Genomic DNA, 16,109 nt, shown 5'->3' on the forward strand with positions numbered 1-16,109 from the left:
AATGAGCAATTGTAAGTATCAATGTGTAGTGATATTTACAGCCTCTCTTTACAACATTTCTCCTCTCAAGGACTGTGGATTAACATCTTAGTTACTTTTTTACCAAGAACAAAGGAACTGATTAATGGTTTAAAAGTCTCCCCCTCAGACAGACTTTGGGAGACAGGATATTAGAAACCTTTACAACGCCTTGAGTAAACAACCAAGCCGGAAACAGAACACTCTGCTTTCTACGAATTGACCTCAAAAGACATGAACTCTGACCGAAACCACAGACATCACGTCTCTGCAAGTCATAAAATTGACCATCTGTTGAGTCAAGCTCAAAAACTCTGATTTAAACCACAACGTTTAATTCTTCATCAGATTTATTTTATTTATTTAACCTTTATTTATCCAGGAAAGTCCCATTGAGATTAAAAACCTCTTTTTCAAGGGAGTCCTGGCCAAGAGGCAGCACAAGTTACACAGTTACACTCACAACATACAGACAGCAATTAAAATTATGAAAAAACAATTAGCAATTAAAATTATAAAAAACAGTTACAAGTAAAGGAGGTCGTCTCAAGTGCTCTCAGCCTGGATTTAAAAGCATTCAAAGAAATCAGTTCAGTTATTTTCCAGTCTTTTTGCAGCATGTTCCATGTAGAAGGAGTAGAGTAGACGAAAGCCCTTTTTCCCAGCTCTGTGCGGGCAAATGGAACAGACAGCAACAACTGATCATTTGAACGCAAACCATAGATGAACATTTATGCCTTTCTAAGTCTATATATTGTGTCAGTGTCACATTGAATGTATTGTAATCATCTTTTCTGCTGAAAATCTGATGTTTAGTAAACAAATAGGAGTTAATACAGCTTTAATAGGAATTTGACGTGAAGCGCTATTGCCATCTAGTGTTAGAATTTCCATGAACACATAACCTTCATAATCATACATTTAGATGTGTTATAAAGCATACTTTTTGATATTAGCTATATAAGGTGTTATTTAAAGACACCAATTTATTTTCATACTTTATTAATATGTCTTATTAAGAATGTTGACTGTATAACATAGTTTTATTCACATACAGGCTGGACTTAACGGATCCTCCTCAGACAATGTGAATCTGATATAAATGTATTTCTAAATATATGATGTGACCCACATTGATGTGAATCTGATAGAAAGATACAGTATATTGAAATAAATGTATGCATATGTTTCTTATTCTTAACCTTATTGAGTAAACTCGGTTTATTTAAAGCAGAAGTGGGAGTAACCCTTTCGCTCCCCCCTCTCTCTGAGAAGCTGATAAAAGTTTAGACTCACTTCAGATTGCTCTCTTCTCTCCTGACTTCAGTTCGAATCAATTCAAGACAACTTTAAGCTAATGCCGTAAGACGAAGTCTTGCCGAACCTTGTAACTTTGCGCATACATTTTTGAAACTTAAAGTCTTTCTGGCTTAAGCAAGGCTTTTTGAACTTTCCTTTCCAAAGTCTTGGCTCCTCAATTTTGAACACCAATTTTTAATTTAGATTCATCAAGATGGCCATCAGGTTAATTTGAACTGGAAATTGACGCATTAAATGGTAAAATGCTGTTCTGGTAATGTTGAAGATATGATTTTCAAAGCTAAGGTTGGGGTCTAAAATAATTCCAAGATTTCTGGTCTGCTCACTGGGATTAATGGAATTTGATGTGAGGTGTATATGGATGTGTTGTCTCTGAGTTTTTGGACCAAAAATTAGTAATTAATTCTTGTCTGTTTTGAGTTTTAAAAAGTTTCTGAGCATCCAGGATCTTTTATACAGTCTGTAAGCTTATCAATAGGGCTCAGATCATCATATGAAAGTGAAATGTATGATGTGTGTCATCAGCATATGAATGGTATGATATGTTGTGTTTCTTCATGATTGAACTAAGTGGGAGCATGTATAGATTAAAAGGCAATGGCCCAAGGACTGATCCTTGTGGAACCCCAGAGAGGACCTTTCTTTCTTTAGATTTAAAATTTCCTAGAGAGATGTGAAATTTCCTGTCTTTTAAAAAGGATGCGAACCAGTCGAGAACAGGGCCTGATAGACCAACTAAATAATGAAGTCTTTGAATCTATATATCATTATCAACAGTATCATATGCAGCAGAAAGATCAAGTAACACTACATTTGTAGCTTTTTGACAGTCACTATTTATCCTGATATCATTAACAACTTTAAAAAGGGCCGTTTTGGTGCTGTGATTTGCCCTCAAGCCAGATTGGTATGTATCGTATATGTTGTGAGTTGAAAGGTATTTGTCCAGTTGAATGTAAACAACTTTTTCCAGTATTTTGCTAATGAAAGGAAGCTTTGCGATTGGTCTGTAGTTATTGATTACTGATGAGTATAGGTTGTTTTTCTTAAGCAGGGGTGTGATGACAGCATTCTTAAGAGAAGAAGGGAAAATGCTGGTCTGTAAAGAGGTGTTTACAATATTAACAATGTTTTCTATAAGGCAATGAGAAACAGTTTTAAAGAGTTAGGTGGGGATAGGATCTAAAGAACAGGTGCTAGGTTTCAAGTGCTGAATTATTTTCCCAGATTAGTTGAGGTAATCAGGGGAAATGTAGACATTGAGCTCTTGGCAGCTAGGTTGTATAAAGGTGGGGGAGGATCAGATGAGTTTTTGAGGGAAATTGATATATCATCTCTCAGGTTGGAGAGAAAGCAGCAAAGTCCTCACATTTGGCCTGAGAGAGTAGCTCAGAAGGGATAGATTTTGAAGGGTTAATCAATTTGTCAATTGAGGAGAATAAATATGACGGATTATTTTGATTACTGTTAATCAAATACGCAGCGAGACTATTTTCGCCAGAGTACTCTGCAGGCACGCGTCAAGCTGGACAGAATATGACAGCCCGGACAGGAAGTCAGACAATGAAACGCACAGAGCATCCGGTCAATTTAAAAATAAAACACAATATACGGACTCGCAGTCGTATTTTTCATCACTTTATCAACATTACGTCAAGACAGAATTAACAACAATGCATCCTCAGAAAGACAAAGCAACATGTTGTTTGCATGTTTTTCTCTTTATTCCCGCGGGATCTTGTAGTTCTCCTGTGATGTGTCATGGGTGCACTCCGCTGACGTCCCAGAAACGAATCCAGTGTGAATGGGCGCAAGCCATCCGACAGAGCAAAACCATGGTGCTGACGTCCCAGAAACGAATCCAGTGTGAATAGGCGCGAGCTGTCCGACGGAGCTCTTTTGCGAGTGTGACCGGGTGGATGCATTGAGAGGTTAAAGAGGTTAGTAGCAGCAAAGTGGGAGATAGTGGTGAGTACAGCGAAGGAATGGCAGGAGCTTTTCATGCTGGGAGTAGGTAAACGCACCTTGGTAGGTAGTGATCATTTGTTAAATTTTATACTGAGTCACGCCAGGTATGCAATCTGGACAAGGCGCAACCTGGCTCATTTTGATGGTAAGCAAGTGGATGCATGGAACGTATTTCGGTCTGTACTACACAGGACGGTTTACCTGGTGCAGGAGCACTTGGGCAGGGAGGAGTTTGGGAAATCATTTCTTGTAGGGCACAAAATAATTGAGGTGGATGAAAGGGAGGTCATGAGGGTGAATGTGGATTACGGATAGGGAAAGCACAGGAGAAGAAGAACAAAATGTAAGCGGAAAATGTATGAATGCAGTGCACATGAGTGGCACTGATGGGACGGAGGGAAGAAGGAGTGCAGGGGCGTGAAATTTCAATGATGTTGAGATTTTTAATCAAACTGTATTGTGTGCATGGAATTGTTTAATGTGTGGATGGAAAGGAGGGAGAGTGATTTTCAAATTTTTTTCACCTCACCTATAGGATATTCATGACTACATGTTTGACAAAATTAATAGGGCGATGAAGACAAATTACATTGTGTGAAACATCGTTCCAGAATCAATAATGTGGCTGAGGGCACCAGTTTATCAGATAGTGCTGTAACTAGATTTAAGGAAGCTATTTCAACTGCTTTTGATTCAGTACCGTGTTTCAACCCAGTTGGAAACTCTTACGATAGCTTTAGTCCCTCTCAGCTAGATCAGTTTGTTGATAGTGCAGTGGATTAGCTGAGAGTTACTCTTGATTCGATTGCTCTTGATTCGATTGCTCCCCTAAAACAGAAGGTTATCAAATGGCAGAGACTAGCTCCATGGTTCAACTCAGAAACCCGTACTCTAAAACAAACGTCGCAAAATTTTGAAAGAATATGGCACTCGACGAAAACGGTAGAATCTCGTTTATTCTGGCAGGATAGTCATAATAAATATATGAAGGCTCTACGTCATGCTTGAGCTGCCTACTACTCCTCTCTAATCGAGGAAAACAAGCAATCCTAGATACCTTTTCAGCACTGTAGCCAGGCTGACAGAGAGTCATAGCTCCATTGAGCCTTGTATTCCTTTAGCCCTCAGCAATAATGATTTCCTGAGCTTTTTCAACAACAAAAATCTCCAATCGACCTTTCAGTGCTAAATTAAATTATTTCTGCGTCGAAACCGTCAACCTGTCTTTTAGACCCAATCCCAACCAACCCTAACCCTAACCCTGTCAAACCTCTACTCAAAAAACCTACTCTAGATTCAGGAACTCTAGCTAACTATAGGCCTATATCCAACCGTCCTTTTATCTCAAAGATCCTGGAGAAAGTGGTAGCTAATCAGCTGTGTGACTTTCTCCATGACAACAGTTTATTTGAGGAGTTCAGTCAGTCTACTTCTAGCTTCAGACAGGGGACTTCTCTCTGTGCTCGTCTTGTTAGATCTTAGTGCTGCTTTTGACACTATTGACCATCAGATCCTATTATACAGACTAGAACATTTACTTGGAATTACAGGGACTGCTTTAAGTTGGTTTGAATCCTACTTATCAGACCGATCTCAGTTTGTACATGATAATGATAAGTCCTCAATGCACACGAAAGTTAGCCATGGAGTGCCACAAGGTTCAGTGCTTGGACCAATTCTCTTTACATTATATATGCTTCCTCTGGGAAATATTATGAGGAAACACTCCATACAGTTTCATTGTTATGCAGATGATACTCAGCTTTATGTATCAATGAAGCCCGATGGCGCCAGTCAGTTAAGGAAGCTAGAAACGTGCCTTAAGGACGTTAGGACCTGGATGACCAGAAATGTTTTGCTACTTAACTCAGACAAGACTGAAGTTATTGTGCTCGGCCCTAAAAACCTCAGAGAGACTTTTTCTAATGATATGACTGTCCTCAATGTCATCAGTCTGGCTTCTAGCACCACTGTTAGGAATCTAGGAGTTCTATTTGATCAAGATATGTCCTTTACCTCTCACATCAGTCAAATTTCAAGGTCAGCCTATTTTCAACTCCGTAATATATCTAAGATCTGGAATATCCTGTCGCAAAATGATGCAGAAAAACTAGTTCATGCATTTGCTACCTCCAGGTTGGATTATTGTAATTCTCTTTTGTCAGAGTGCTCTGGTAAGTCTCTGAAGACTCTTCAACTAGTCCAGAATGCTGCAGCTCGTGTACTGACCAGAACTAGGAAAAGGGACCACATTACTCCTGTGTTGGCTTCTCTGCACTGGCTCCCTATGCAGTCTAGAATAGAATTCAAGATCCTTCTTCTCACTTACAAAGCTCTAAATGACCAGGAACCATCTTATCTTAAGGAGCTACTGGTGCCGTACTGCCCCTTGAGAACATTACGGTCCCAGAATGCAGGCCTGCTAGTGGTACCTACAGTCTCTAAGTGTACTATGGGAGGTAAAGCCTTCAGTTATCAGGCTCCTCTCCTCTGGAATCATCTTCCAGCTGGGGTCCGGGAGGCAGACACAGTCTGTATTTTTAAGAATAGACTTAGAACTTTCATTTTTAATAAATCTTATAGTTAGGGCTGGTGTTGGTGTAGACCAGCTCCTAGTTACGCTGCTATAGGCTTAGACTACCGGGGGAACTGGCACCTTGAGCTCCTCTCTCTCTCTATCTCGCTCTCTCTCTCTCTCTCGTGCATATACAGTACATCATATTACTGCATGTATCTATCTGTAAATCTCAGTCACTAACCACCTACTTTCCTGGGAGCTCTTGAGCTCTCTTAGGCTCCTTGAGCTCGTTGGTTGACGGCCTGCCAGAACAACCCCTTTTACCTGCTCTTTTGTAATGTGTCTCGAAATAACACTTGTTATGAGTTGACGCCATACAAATAAAAATTGATTGATTGATTGATTGATTAATAGTTTACACTTGCCCTGCTGCTCTGATGAAGAGAACACATACCATGGTATTTCTGGAATTAAGCTTTTCAAAAGTATGTTTTATTATCAATAAATATTCACTACCACTATCATGAAATACCAAGTTTAAAATATTAACTTGAATGAATCAAGTACATTGTAAGTGCAGTAATAAAGAGGTTTGGTTTGTTGTTTCTAAGGCAGAGAGTTATTTAAGTTTGTTCATACAACTTGCAGGAGTTTGCATAACATGTTTTTTTCCTGAGAAATCATATTGGTCCAGACTTTTGCAATAATAACAACAATTTTAGTTACTAATAATAACAACACAGCCATTACATCAGCATCCAGAAAGATGAATACATTATTTTTGCTCATTAGACAGTTATAGGCTGTAATGCAGCTCAGGTGCAATTCTTAACTGGGTTTCACAGCAGATTTTTGTTGTTTACTCTTATACTTTATTGTCAAATATCAAATTTTTCAAAAATGCTCATCATCTCTCAACAGATGCACTTTTAGTATTTGAATCCCCCCTTGCTAACCCCGGACCATCTGTGGACAATTCTGCTCCCCTGATCAATGTACAGCCAAGTGATGCAGCATCAGGTTCCTCTGCCTCCTCCACATCTGCACAGTCAAATGATGCACCATCAGGTTCTTCTGCCTCCACATCTGCAGCACAGCCATGTGATTCTTCATCGGCATCTGCTGCTCCCTCCACCTCTGAACAGATAAGTAAAATAAAGGCTGCACCAGTACACCCTGCAGACTGGCCATCTGATTTAACCGATGCAATAAGAACAAAGTTTGTTCAAAGAGGACCATATCAAACCAAAAAAATAATTTCACATTTCTGAAAGAAAAAGATGGAAGAAGGTGTCAGCATGATTACTTCAGTAGAGTCTTAATCAATGGAGAAAAAATCAAAAGAAGCTGGTTGATGTATTCTAAAAAGAATGATGCATTATACTGCTTCTGTTGCAGAATTTTTTCTCAGAGAGATTTTAAATTAGTTAGAGAAGGTCTAAGAGACTGAAAAAATGCAAGAAACTTGCTTAAGAGCCATGAGGCAGAGAGAAACAGGGGGCGTGACGTTCTAACAAGATTAGTTGTGATAATTTAGTCGTTGAAGAAAAATGGCTTTAAGGGGTAGCACAGAAACTTTAAACAAACCTGACAATGGACATTTTTTGAAAGAGGTGGAACTTTTGGCAACGTTTGACCCAGTAATGAAGCAGCATGTTGCTAGGGTGCAAAGTGGAACAGGCAGTCATACACATTATTTAGGCAAAAGAATACAAAACGAACTGATCAACTCCATCAGCACAAAAATATTAGAAAAAATAATGGAGGAGATAAAAACATCAAATTATTTCTCTATTATTTTGGATTGCACCCCTGACCTGAGCCATAAAGAACAACTCTCAGTTATTGAGAGGATTTTGTCCTTTGAAAACATCCCAGAAGTTAAAGAACATTTCATGGGGTTTCTTGTGGCAGAGGAATCAACATCATCAAAACTTATCCTTGAGAGACTAGAGGAAGTAAACATCCCCTTTGAGGACTGCAGATGACAGTCTTATGACAACGGTGCCAACATGAAGGGAAAAACCAAAGTGTTCAGGCCAGGCTGCCTCAAAAAAATTCAAGAGCCTTTTATGTTCCATGTGGTGCCCACACTTTAAATCTTGTAGTAGCTGATGCTGCTAAGAGCTCAGCAGATGCCATTGCATTTGGACATTTAACAAAACTATTCAAACTCTTCGCAGCCTGACACCATAGATGGGATATCCTCATGAGGCATGTCAAAACCACCCTAAAGTCTTGGTCAGAGAGGTGGGAAAGTCGGAACTTTCCCACCTAGTGGGACCTGCTCAAGAAAACCAGAGATACTCTCACCAAGTACAGAAGCGTTGGATTTTCTGATGCCTAGACAGCTGCAAAGGAGATGTGTGAAGAGATGAATGTGGAGGCAGTGCTCAAACAAAAGCGGCTGAGAACCACAAAGAGGCACTTCGCTTATGACTCTCCAGATGAACCTATTAATGATGCACTTAAAAAAATGGAAACCACATTTTTTGATGAGATGTTCAGAGAGGAGGTGTTTGACCACTGTGAAACCCTGAGCACTGCCCTAACCCATGACAAACAGCCAGATATTGATGGAAAAGAACTTGCTGTTGAAATGCAAAATTTTCCACATTTACCATCAAAACAAATGACGAACATGGAACTCTTGACTTTCCTGCATGAGAAGCAGCTGACTGAAATCTACCCAAATTTGTGGGTTGCTCTGAGAATCTCTGCCACAGTGACAGTTGCTGCTGCTGAAAGGAGCTTCTCAAAACTAAAACTCATAAAAACCTACCAGACTTTCTGTCATAAGTATCAATCATATTGTCTCACAACAGCTGACTTATATTATAGATGACTTTGCTGCAAGAAGAGTGAGACTGTAGAAAGGGAAGCCTTATAGAGTAAGGCTGTATGACAGTGTTACATTAGAAATGTTATGTACAAAAGGTCATATTGCAATTCAAGTTTGGATTAGTGTGCAATAATCCACATTTATCTTTTTTGCTGATTTGCTGTTTTTTGTGTGGGGTGTTACAGGTTTCTGTCAATTATATTTTTTGGTGCAATACTCTTTATATAGGCTATCTTTATTTCTGCACTTGTTATGTCTAAGTAGTTTTTTGTAATTGCATTTTGTTATTCATAAATCAGACATAGGTTCCTGTAATATATATATATTTTTTAAATCTTTAATTTTATTGTATTTAATTTTATTGTATTTATAGATCTTTGTATTTCTGTTCCAGTGTGGTTGATATTGTATTGTTACATTCATTTTGTATTTATTTTAGTTTGATTAAAGTGTTTGTTCACAGGCATTTTTTATTTAAAAATAAAGAAAGTCTGTAAAACGTAAAGCTGTATGCCAGTTTTATTTAAGTGTGTAAAAATTGTTATCGGTGTAGGAATTGGCTATAATACAAGGGGCACCAGATGAAATCTTGCCTAGGGCACCAAATTGGTTAAGGCCGGCTCTGCGACTGTAAATCACATCTCGTGTGTCGGTGTTTGGCCATCATTTAGCTATTCACGTATAGCCTACTTCCTATAACGTTCATTTAGAAAAACAGGATAAACATCCCAAACAACCTTTGAAATGATGTGTTCTGGGTTCCTGTAAAAATACCGAACGCTATGACTGGATACAATTAAAGCTCAGATAACTCTGATTACGTTTACTTTGCGTTCCTTTTCATTTTAATTCCAACAAACCTGAGTGATTATTGAACACTGTAAAAGTGCACTGCAATCATTTTATTAGCCTACTTTGATATAAATGTTTTTAGACAACATTCACTCAAAAGCATGGTGGATGTGTTTGCCATAACGACGCTGAGACGGAGGACCAACAGCTGCCGTAAATCGTTTTGTTTCTGGGAAACGAGGAGGGACACATTAGGTGCGTTCAAAATTCTCTTTTTTGCTTAGGAAGGTTCCTAACTGAAATTTAAAGCGACTCACGCATCCGACCGTTCACGAAAATTAACGATGACCCTGTATAGACTGAGATCTGTTGGAGGAGAAATGTGGAGACAATCTGCATTTGGTTTATTTAATGATTTGACATATAATTTCTTACTGCCTTTGTATTTATTTTATTTATTTACTTTAACCCCCAGTGAAAATTGAATTAAATTTGAAGTCATTTGATTGAATTATGGGTGTTTTATTAAATTTAATAACTTCTGTTGTGGTCTGCAGCACAAAGTGGTGCAATGGAGCAAATATACTGCCACCATACTGCTTTCCAAATCATCTTTGATCTTGGATGTTTGATGTGTGGGGTCAAGCAATAGATATGACAACAAAAAACAAACAAAACAGGTCTTTTGTCACAGGTGTTAGGTCATTTCACATTTTTGTCTAAGAGAGAGAGACAGGCAGCACAATGAGGAGGAAGAAGCGCTTTACTGCACAGGAGGCTTGTGAGCTCATTTTAAACCATGGAGGGGAAAAGAATGACCAGGAGGACAATGCTGAACTTACTGAGGAGGAAGAATCAACTGATGAGAAAGATTCAGGGTCAGAAGAGGAGGAAAATAATGATGAGGTGATTGATCCAACATACAGACCACATGCTACTACTTCCGCCGAAGAAGCCCCCACATCGCCTGCTGCAGAAATGGAAGAAGGGTATGAAGAAAATTAAAATGATGAACATGATGATGAGGTAGAATCTGAAGCTGAACTGTGTCAGAAGTGGAGGACTGCACTTATTATGATGAAGAGGATGAATCAACTGATGAGGAAAAAAATCTGAGGAAGAGGACCAGGCTGAGATAGAAGAATATTTACAGTCAAAGGAACATTGATCTGGTCTTCCATCCCTCGCAGTGAAGGACGACTCATGTTGACAGCAGAAAGAGAGCCACACCATCATGGTCCAACAGCATATGCAAGGTCTCGTATTGATGACATAAAGTCCACTTCTGAACTGTTTCTGCCCAAGCCTATTGAAGAGGTGATGCTGAACACGACGAACAAGGAGGGGCGACGTGTGTATGGCAACATGTAGAGAAAGATGGATTGAATGGACTTGCAGGTTTGTTGATTCTCGCTGGCGTGTACCGCTCCAGTAAAGAAGATACAGCTAGTTCATGGCATGCTGAGTCAGGCAGGGCAATTTTCCATGCTACCATGACACTCAAGATGTTTCATAAAATCTCAAGAGTGATTCGATTTGATGATAAAGACACAAGAGAAGATCGCCGTGCACGAGACAAACTTGCTCCCATTCTAGACGTATGGGACAAGTGGGTGTCTCTCCTGCCGTTGTTGTACGATCCAGGCTCAGACGTGACTGTGGATGAGCGCCTGGTCCACTTCAGAGGTCGCTGTCCATTCAAACAATACATCCCTAGTAAACCAGGGAAAGATGGGATAAAAATATGGACACCATGCCATGCCAGGTCCAGTTATGCATGGAACATGCAGGTAAACACTGGCAGACCTGCTGGTGCGCAGTCAGAAAGAAATCAGGGCATGCGAGTTGTCCTTGACATGACAGAAGGTCTCAAGTGGAAAACGATCGTGATAACTTCTTTACGTCACATGGCCTGAAGCTGCTGAAAAGAAAGCTGCAGTACGGAAGAATAAGCCTGAGCTTCCCCCTGCACTTGTGTCAAAAACTCACAGGACTCGGTTCTCATCAAAGTTTGCCTTTACAGAGGCCCATGCTCTGGTGTCCTATCACCCCAAAAAACAGAAAAATGTTCTTCTGATGAGCACTCTTAATCTGGATGCTGCTGTGAGCAACAGGGATGACAACAGGCCACAAATCATCGAAGATTACAATCACAACAAAGGGGGTGTCGATTGCCTTGACAAGGTAATGCACACTTATTATTCATAAGATTTCTAATTTTATATATGGAAAGGAAAAAATAATTGAATTTGTGTAGGAAAATAAACGTACATTTCTGAATATCTTTTAGGTTACCAATATGGCCCCGCATTTTCTTCTACAACATTCTTGATGTATCTGCAGCCTGGAATCAGGGGAAGTACAACAGGAGGAGGCTGTTCATGGAGGTGCTGGGGTGACAACTGGTGATACCCCATATCAAGTGTCTCAAGGTCAGCATTAATCTACATTTCTGTTGCTCTTCCGTCTGTAGTGACCTTACAATTTGAACTATTTTTATTTGCACTGTGATTTGTCATAATAAAGTTTGACTTTATTGAAGGAAACTGTGCCTCATGATGGCTGTCCATGCTGGGGGCTGAGATTTAAGTCAGAAAGAAAGACAGAAGCAGGTAGGACTCTGCGCAATCAATCCACAGGAGAAAACACCACCTGTTGCAGGTATGGAAGGCATCTCGGGTCTTCCTGAGATTTTAAAATAAATCAGGGAATTCCGTGTGGAAACTGCTGGGAACTTTGGAGCATTAAAGAAGGAAATAAAATGAATTAAGCTTAAATGAATTAAGCTGAATTAAGAATTGCGGAAAACGAGGACCGTGAAATTGCCGTGACACAAGTGCTCATCCACAGTCTGTGCCTGCAGAAACAATTGGAAGCAAAATGTGAGGAAACTGAAGGCCGTGCTCAGAGAAAAAATCTAAGAATTTATTCAGCGCCTGAGAAATGTGAGGGAAATAAAATGATTGCATTTGTGGAAACCATAATACAGGAGAAACTGGATGTTATCGAGGCCATGAAGATAGAGAAGGCACACCGAGCCGGACCATGTACCGGACATAATGAAAGTCCTAGGTCAATAATAGTCTGTTTTCAAAACTTTAATGATAGGCAAAGGGTGCTTCAAGCTGCCTGGGCAAAGAAGGACAAATGACGGATGAATGACCGCAGGATTTATTTTGATGAAGACTTTACCGCTCAGGTGTTTGAGGAACGAGCAAAATACAGACAAGTGATAAAACAACTACAGAAAAGAAAGATCAAGTCTCGTATACTCTTTCCAGCCAGACTGAAAGTATTTGACAGGGATGGGAAATTCAAGGTGTTTGACAATCCTGCAGGCGCGGCAGAGGGTTTACGTGAGTTCGTCATCAACATGGAAATTCCAGCTGGGGAGCTGGACTTGGAGTCAACACTGCAGGCAGCAGGCTGGGAGACGGCTCGCTCCAGGCAGTGACCTGAAATGCAAACCAGTTAAATCCATGACGACAGCAGTTGACGATTTAATGGAGTGTATAACTGTGGAAATTGAAATGGAAAAGAACAGAAATATTGTTGTAAATTGTGTCTACATGTACGTCTTTGTAACCTGCTACTGGATGCTTTGAATTTCTCTCGGGATCAATAAAGTATCTATCTATCTATCTATGGATATGTTAAATGAAAGAAAAACATGTATTATTTGTGGGGATTTTAATATAGATCTCCTAAATACATCTAAACACAAATCAGATTTCCTTGATGCATTATACAGCAGAGGGCTATACCCACTGATTACCAAGCCCAGTAGGATAACATCTTCAGGTGCAACATTAATCGATAAAATGTTTCAAATGTTGTGCAAAGTAATGCCAGAAGTGGCCTATTAATTAATGACATAAGTGACCATTTACCAGTGTTTTCAATAAATGACTGTCAAATAAAGAGCAAGAAGAATGAAGTTCGTAACAGATATGCAAGGGTAAGAAATGCTGAAGCAATACATAAACTTCAAAGTGATCTCTTCAAAGAACAGTGGGAAGGTGTTTATGTAGAAGAGATAAATGCTGCCTATAATTCCTTTTTGAATGGATACTTATCCCTGTATAATAGACACTGTCCCATCACTCAACACAAACAAAAAGTTAGTTATAATAAAAAGCCATGGATTACAAAGGACTTGCAACATGCATGCAAAAAGAAAAACAAACTTTACAGGAAAAAAATATACAATTGGTGTATTCATTGATCTGAAAAAAGCGTTCGATACAATATATCACAAAATATTAATTTCTAAATTATATACGTATGGTGTGAGAGGAGTTGTTCTGAACTGGTTAAGTAGCTATTTAATTAACAGACAGCAATATGTACAATTTTCTGGAAGTACATCTGAGTATTTAAACATTGAATGTGGAGTCCCACAAGGCTCGGTTTTGTGGCCTAAACTCTTTCATTTGTACATTAATGACATATGTGAAGTTTCAAAGTTACTGCAGTTTGTTCTATTTGCTGATGATACCTTTTTTCTTTGCTCAGGACATGACTTATGACTAATGGTCAAATTAAAAGCATGGTTTGACGAAAATAAGTTATCCTTAAATTTGAATAAAACTAAGTTTATGATTATTGCAAACCAAAAAAAGGATGAAAACGTTTTGTTGTCTATAGATGGAGTTAATATTGAAAGAGAGAAGAGAGTGTCTGAATTTAATTTTTTTGGTGTGATCATGGATGATAAGTTAACGTGGAAATCACATATAGCAAAAGAACAAAGAATATCTTTGTTTTAAACAAAGCAAAGTTTCTCTTGGATTGTAAGGTACTGAGGATTTTGTATTGTTGACTTATTTTGCTTTATTTTAGTTATTGTGTTGAAGTGTGGGGTAACACTTACGTCACAAACATTAATCCGTTATTTATTTTACAGAAAAGGGCGGTAAGAATCATTCATAAAGTCCACTATAGAGAGCACACCAACGGGCTGTTTTTAAGATCAGGTTTATTGAAACTGACACTTGTAGTTATGTTCAGAGCACAGAGTAAAGTATTACCAGAAAGTTTACAAAAGATGTTTGTATTTCTGTAATTTGAATTAAATTGTGGAATTCTTAATGATAATAATGATGATCTGAAGGATTGTGTTCAGAACAAAGTTATCAGACTGTATGAAATTGGCAGTTAGTGTGTTTTGTGTGTGTTTTCCTTCTTATTTCTGAGCAAGTGAAGACTGAATTGTCAGATTTGTTTTATGTTGGCATGATATTCATTCATTGATTGTAATTCGGACAGACCATCCAGACATTTATTGTTTGCTTTTTGAGTAAGGGGCAGGCAAAACAAGATTTATTCTTCTCCCTGCTCCTTTCCGTACATGGGATAAAGAGTTAATTATTTTTTTCTTTTTCTTTTTCTGTTGTGTGTTTTGACATGTATGGAACAAATGAAAAAAATGAAATGAAAAAATGTCTTGACTGAAAAGGTTATTCCCTGCATGCCAGCCGCTGCCAGATTGGTTATGGATATCCAGCAGGTTTGCTACAACTCTACTTCTGCAGCAGCTCCCCCTCCTGGCCCATCACCCAAAAGGTGTAGGGGCAAATTCTGCGCTCGTCAGAGTGATCTCAAACCATCGAAAACTTGCCAAAAATTCAATGCATACATCTGCAAAGATCACGCCATTACTACCTGCCTTGTTTTCAATTGAGGGCACATTCAGACTGTTTTTATTCTGAAAAGTTAGTTTTGAAAAGTTAAATGTTTTGGAAATGAATGTTGACAAGCTTTATATGTCAGGTAATGCATTGGACTAAAGTTGACTAAAAAGTTGAAACACAGAGGTGGGTGATAAATTATACGTTATGCTTTATAAACAGTCAAACCAGAAGGGGTAATTTTTGACCCGGGAGGACAACAGGTGTGATTATTTGCTGCCATTAAAAAAATTGAAGTGGTTCATAAACAGCGTCCTCACTAAACTCTGACATATACCAGTCTGTGATGATCCAGCAACACAAGTGACTCTGATCAACTATAGGTAGAATAACTGATGATTTTAATTATTTTTACTCAAAAACAAAGTAAAAGTTGAGGTACATGAGGTCTTATTGGCCTTACATTTCAAATGCAATAAAGAAAGGGTGTTAATGTGTTTGAATGAAGTTGTTATTAAAGGTGTAACAGAATTTGGTAAAGTATCCACTTTATATTCTTTAAATTACAGTCAAACCAGACAGGGTCATTTGTGTGGCAATTAAAAGACAAAAATTGAAGTGCTGTCCTTATCGTTTGATAAGGACAGCTGATCTTTATCTCGTAATAACGAGATCTTTTCTTGTAACAACGAGATCTTTATCTCGTAATAACGAGATCTTTTCTCGTTATAACAAGATCTTTATCTCGTAATAACAAGATACCAGGCAATAAAAAAATTCCCCACATGAATGCTATATGCTTCCATAACATTGTGTGTTCTTTAATGTTGAGGCAAAGTTGTTAACTCCCGCGGAGCCAGAGTTTAGAGCTTAGATGTTCGGCGTATTCTAGATATGCCAATTAGCCGACGTCACGGCCCGACATGCTTGCTAACTGTCCCCCGGCTAAGTTGGAGCCATTCAGTAGTTGAAAAGAGTCATGTCGAATTCATTACATGTTTGTGCAGCCTACCTAGTGCTA

The 16,109-nt window shown here is 38.8% G+C and overlaps 1 pseudogene; it reads left to right on the forward strand.

Moving 5' to 3' along the window:
• Window positions 1-10,661: 10,661 nt before the first annotated feature.
• LOC136182785 (piggyBac transposable element-derived protein 4-like) lies at window positions 10,662-12,912 on the forward strand (annotated as a pseudogene).
• Window positions 12,913-16,109: the final 3,197 nt, after the last annotated feature.

This window comes from Labrus bergylta, chromosome 15, assembly GCF_963930695.1.
Source record: "Labrus bergylta chromosome 15, fLabBer1.1, whole genome shotgun sequence".
Taxonomy (NCBI): Eukaryota; Metazoa; Chordata; class Actinopteri; order Labriformes; family Labridae; genus Labrus; species Labrus bergylta.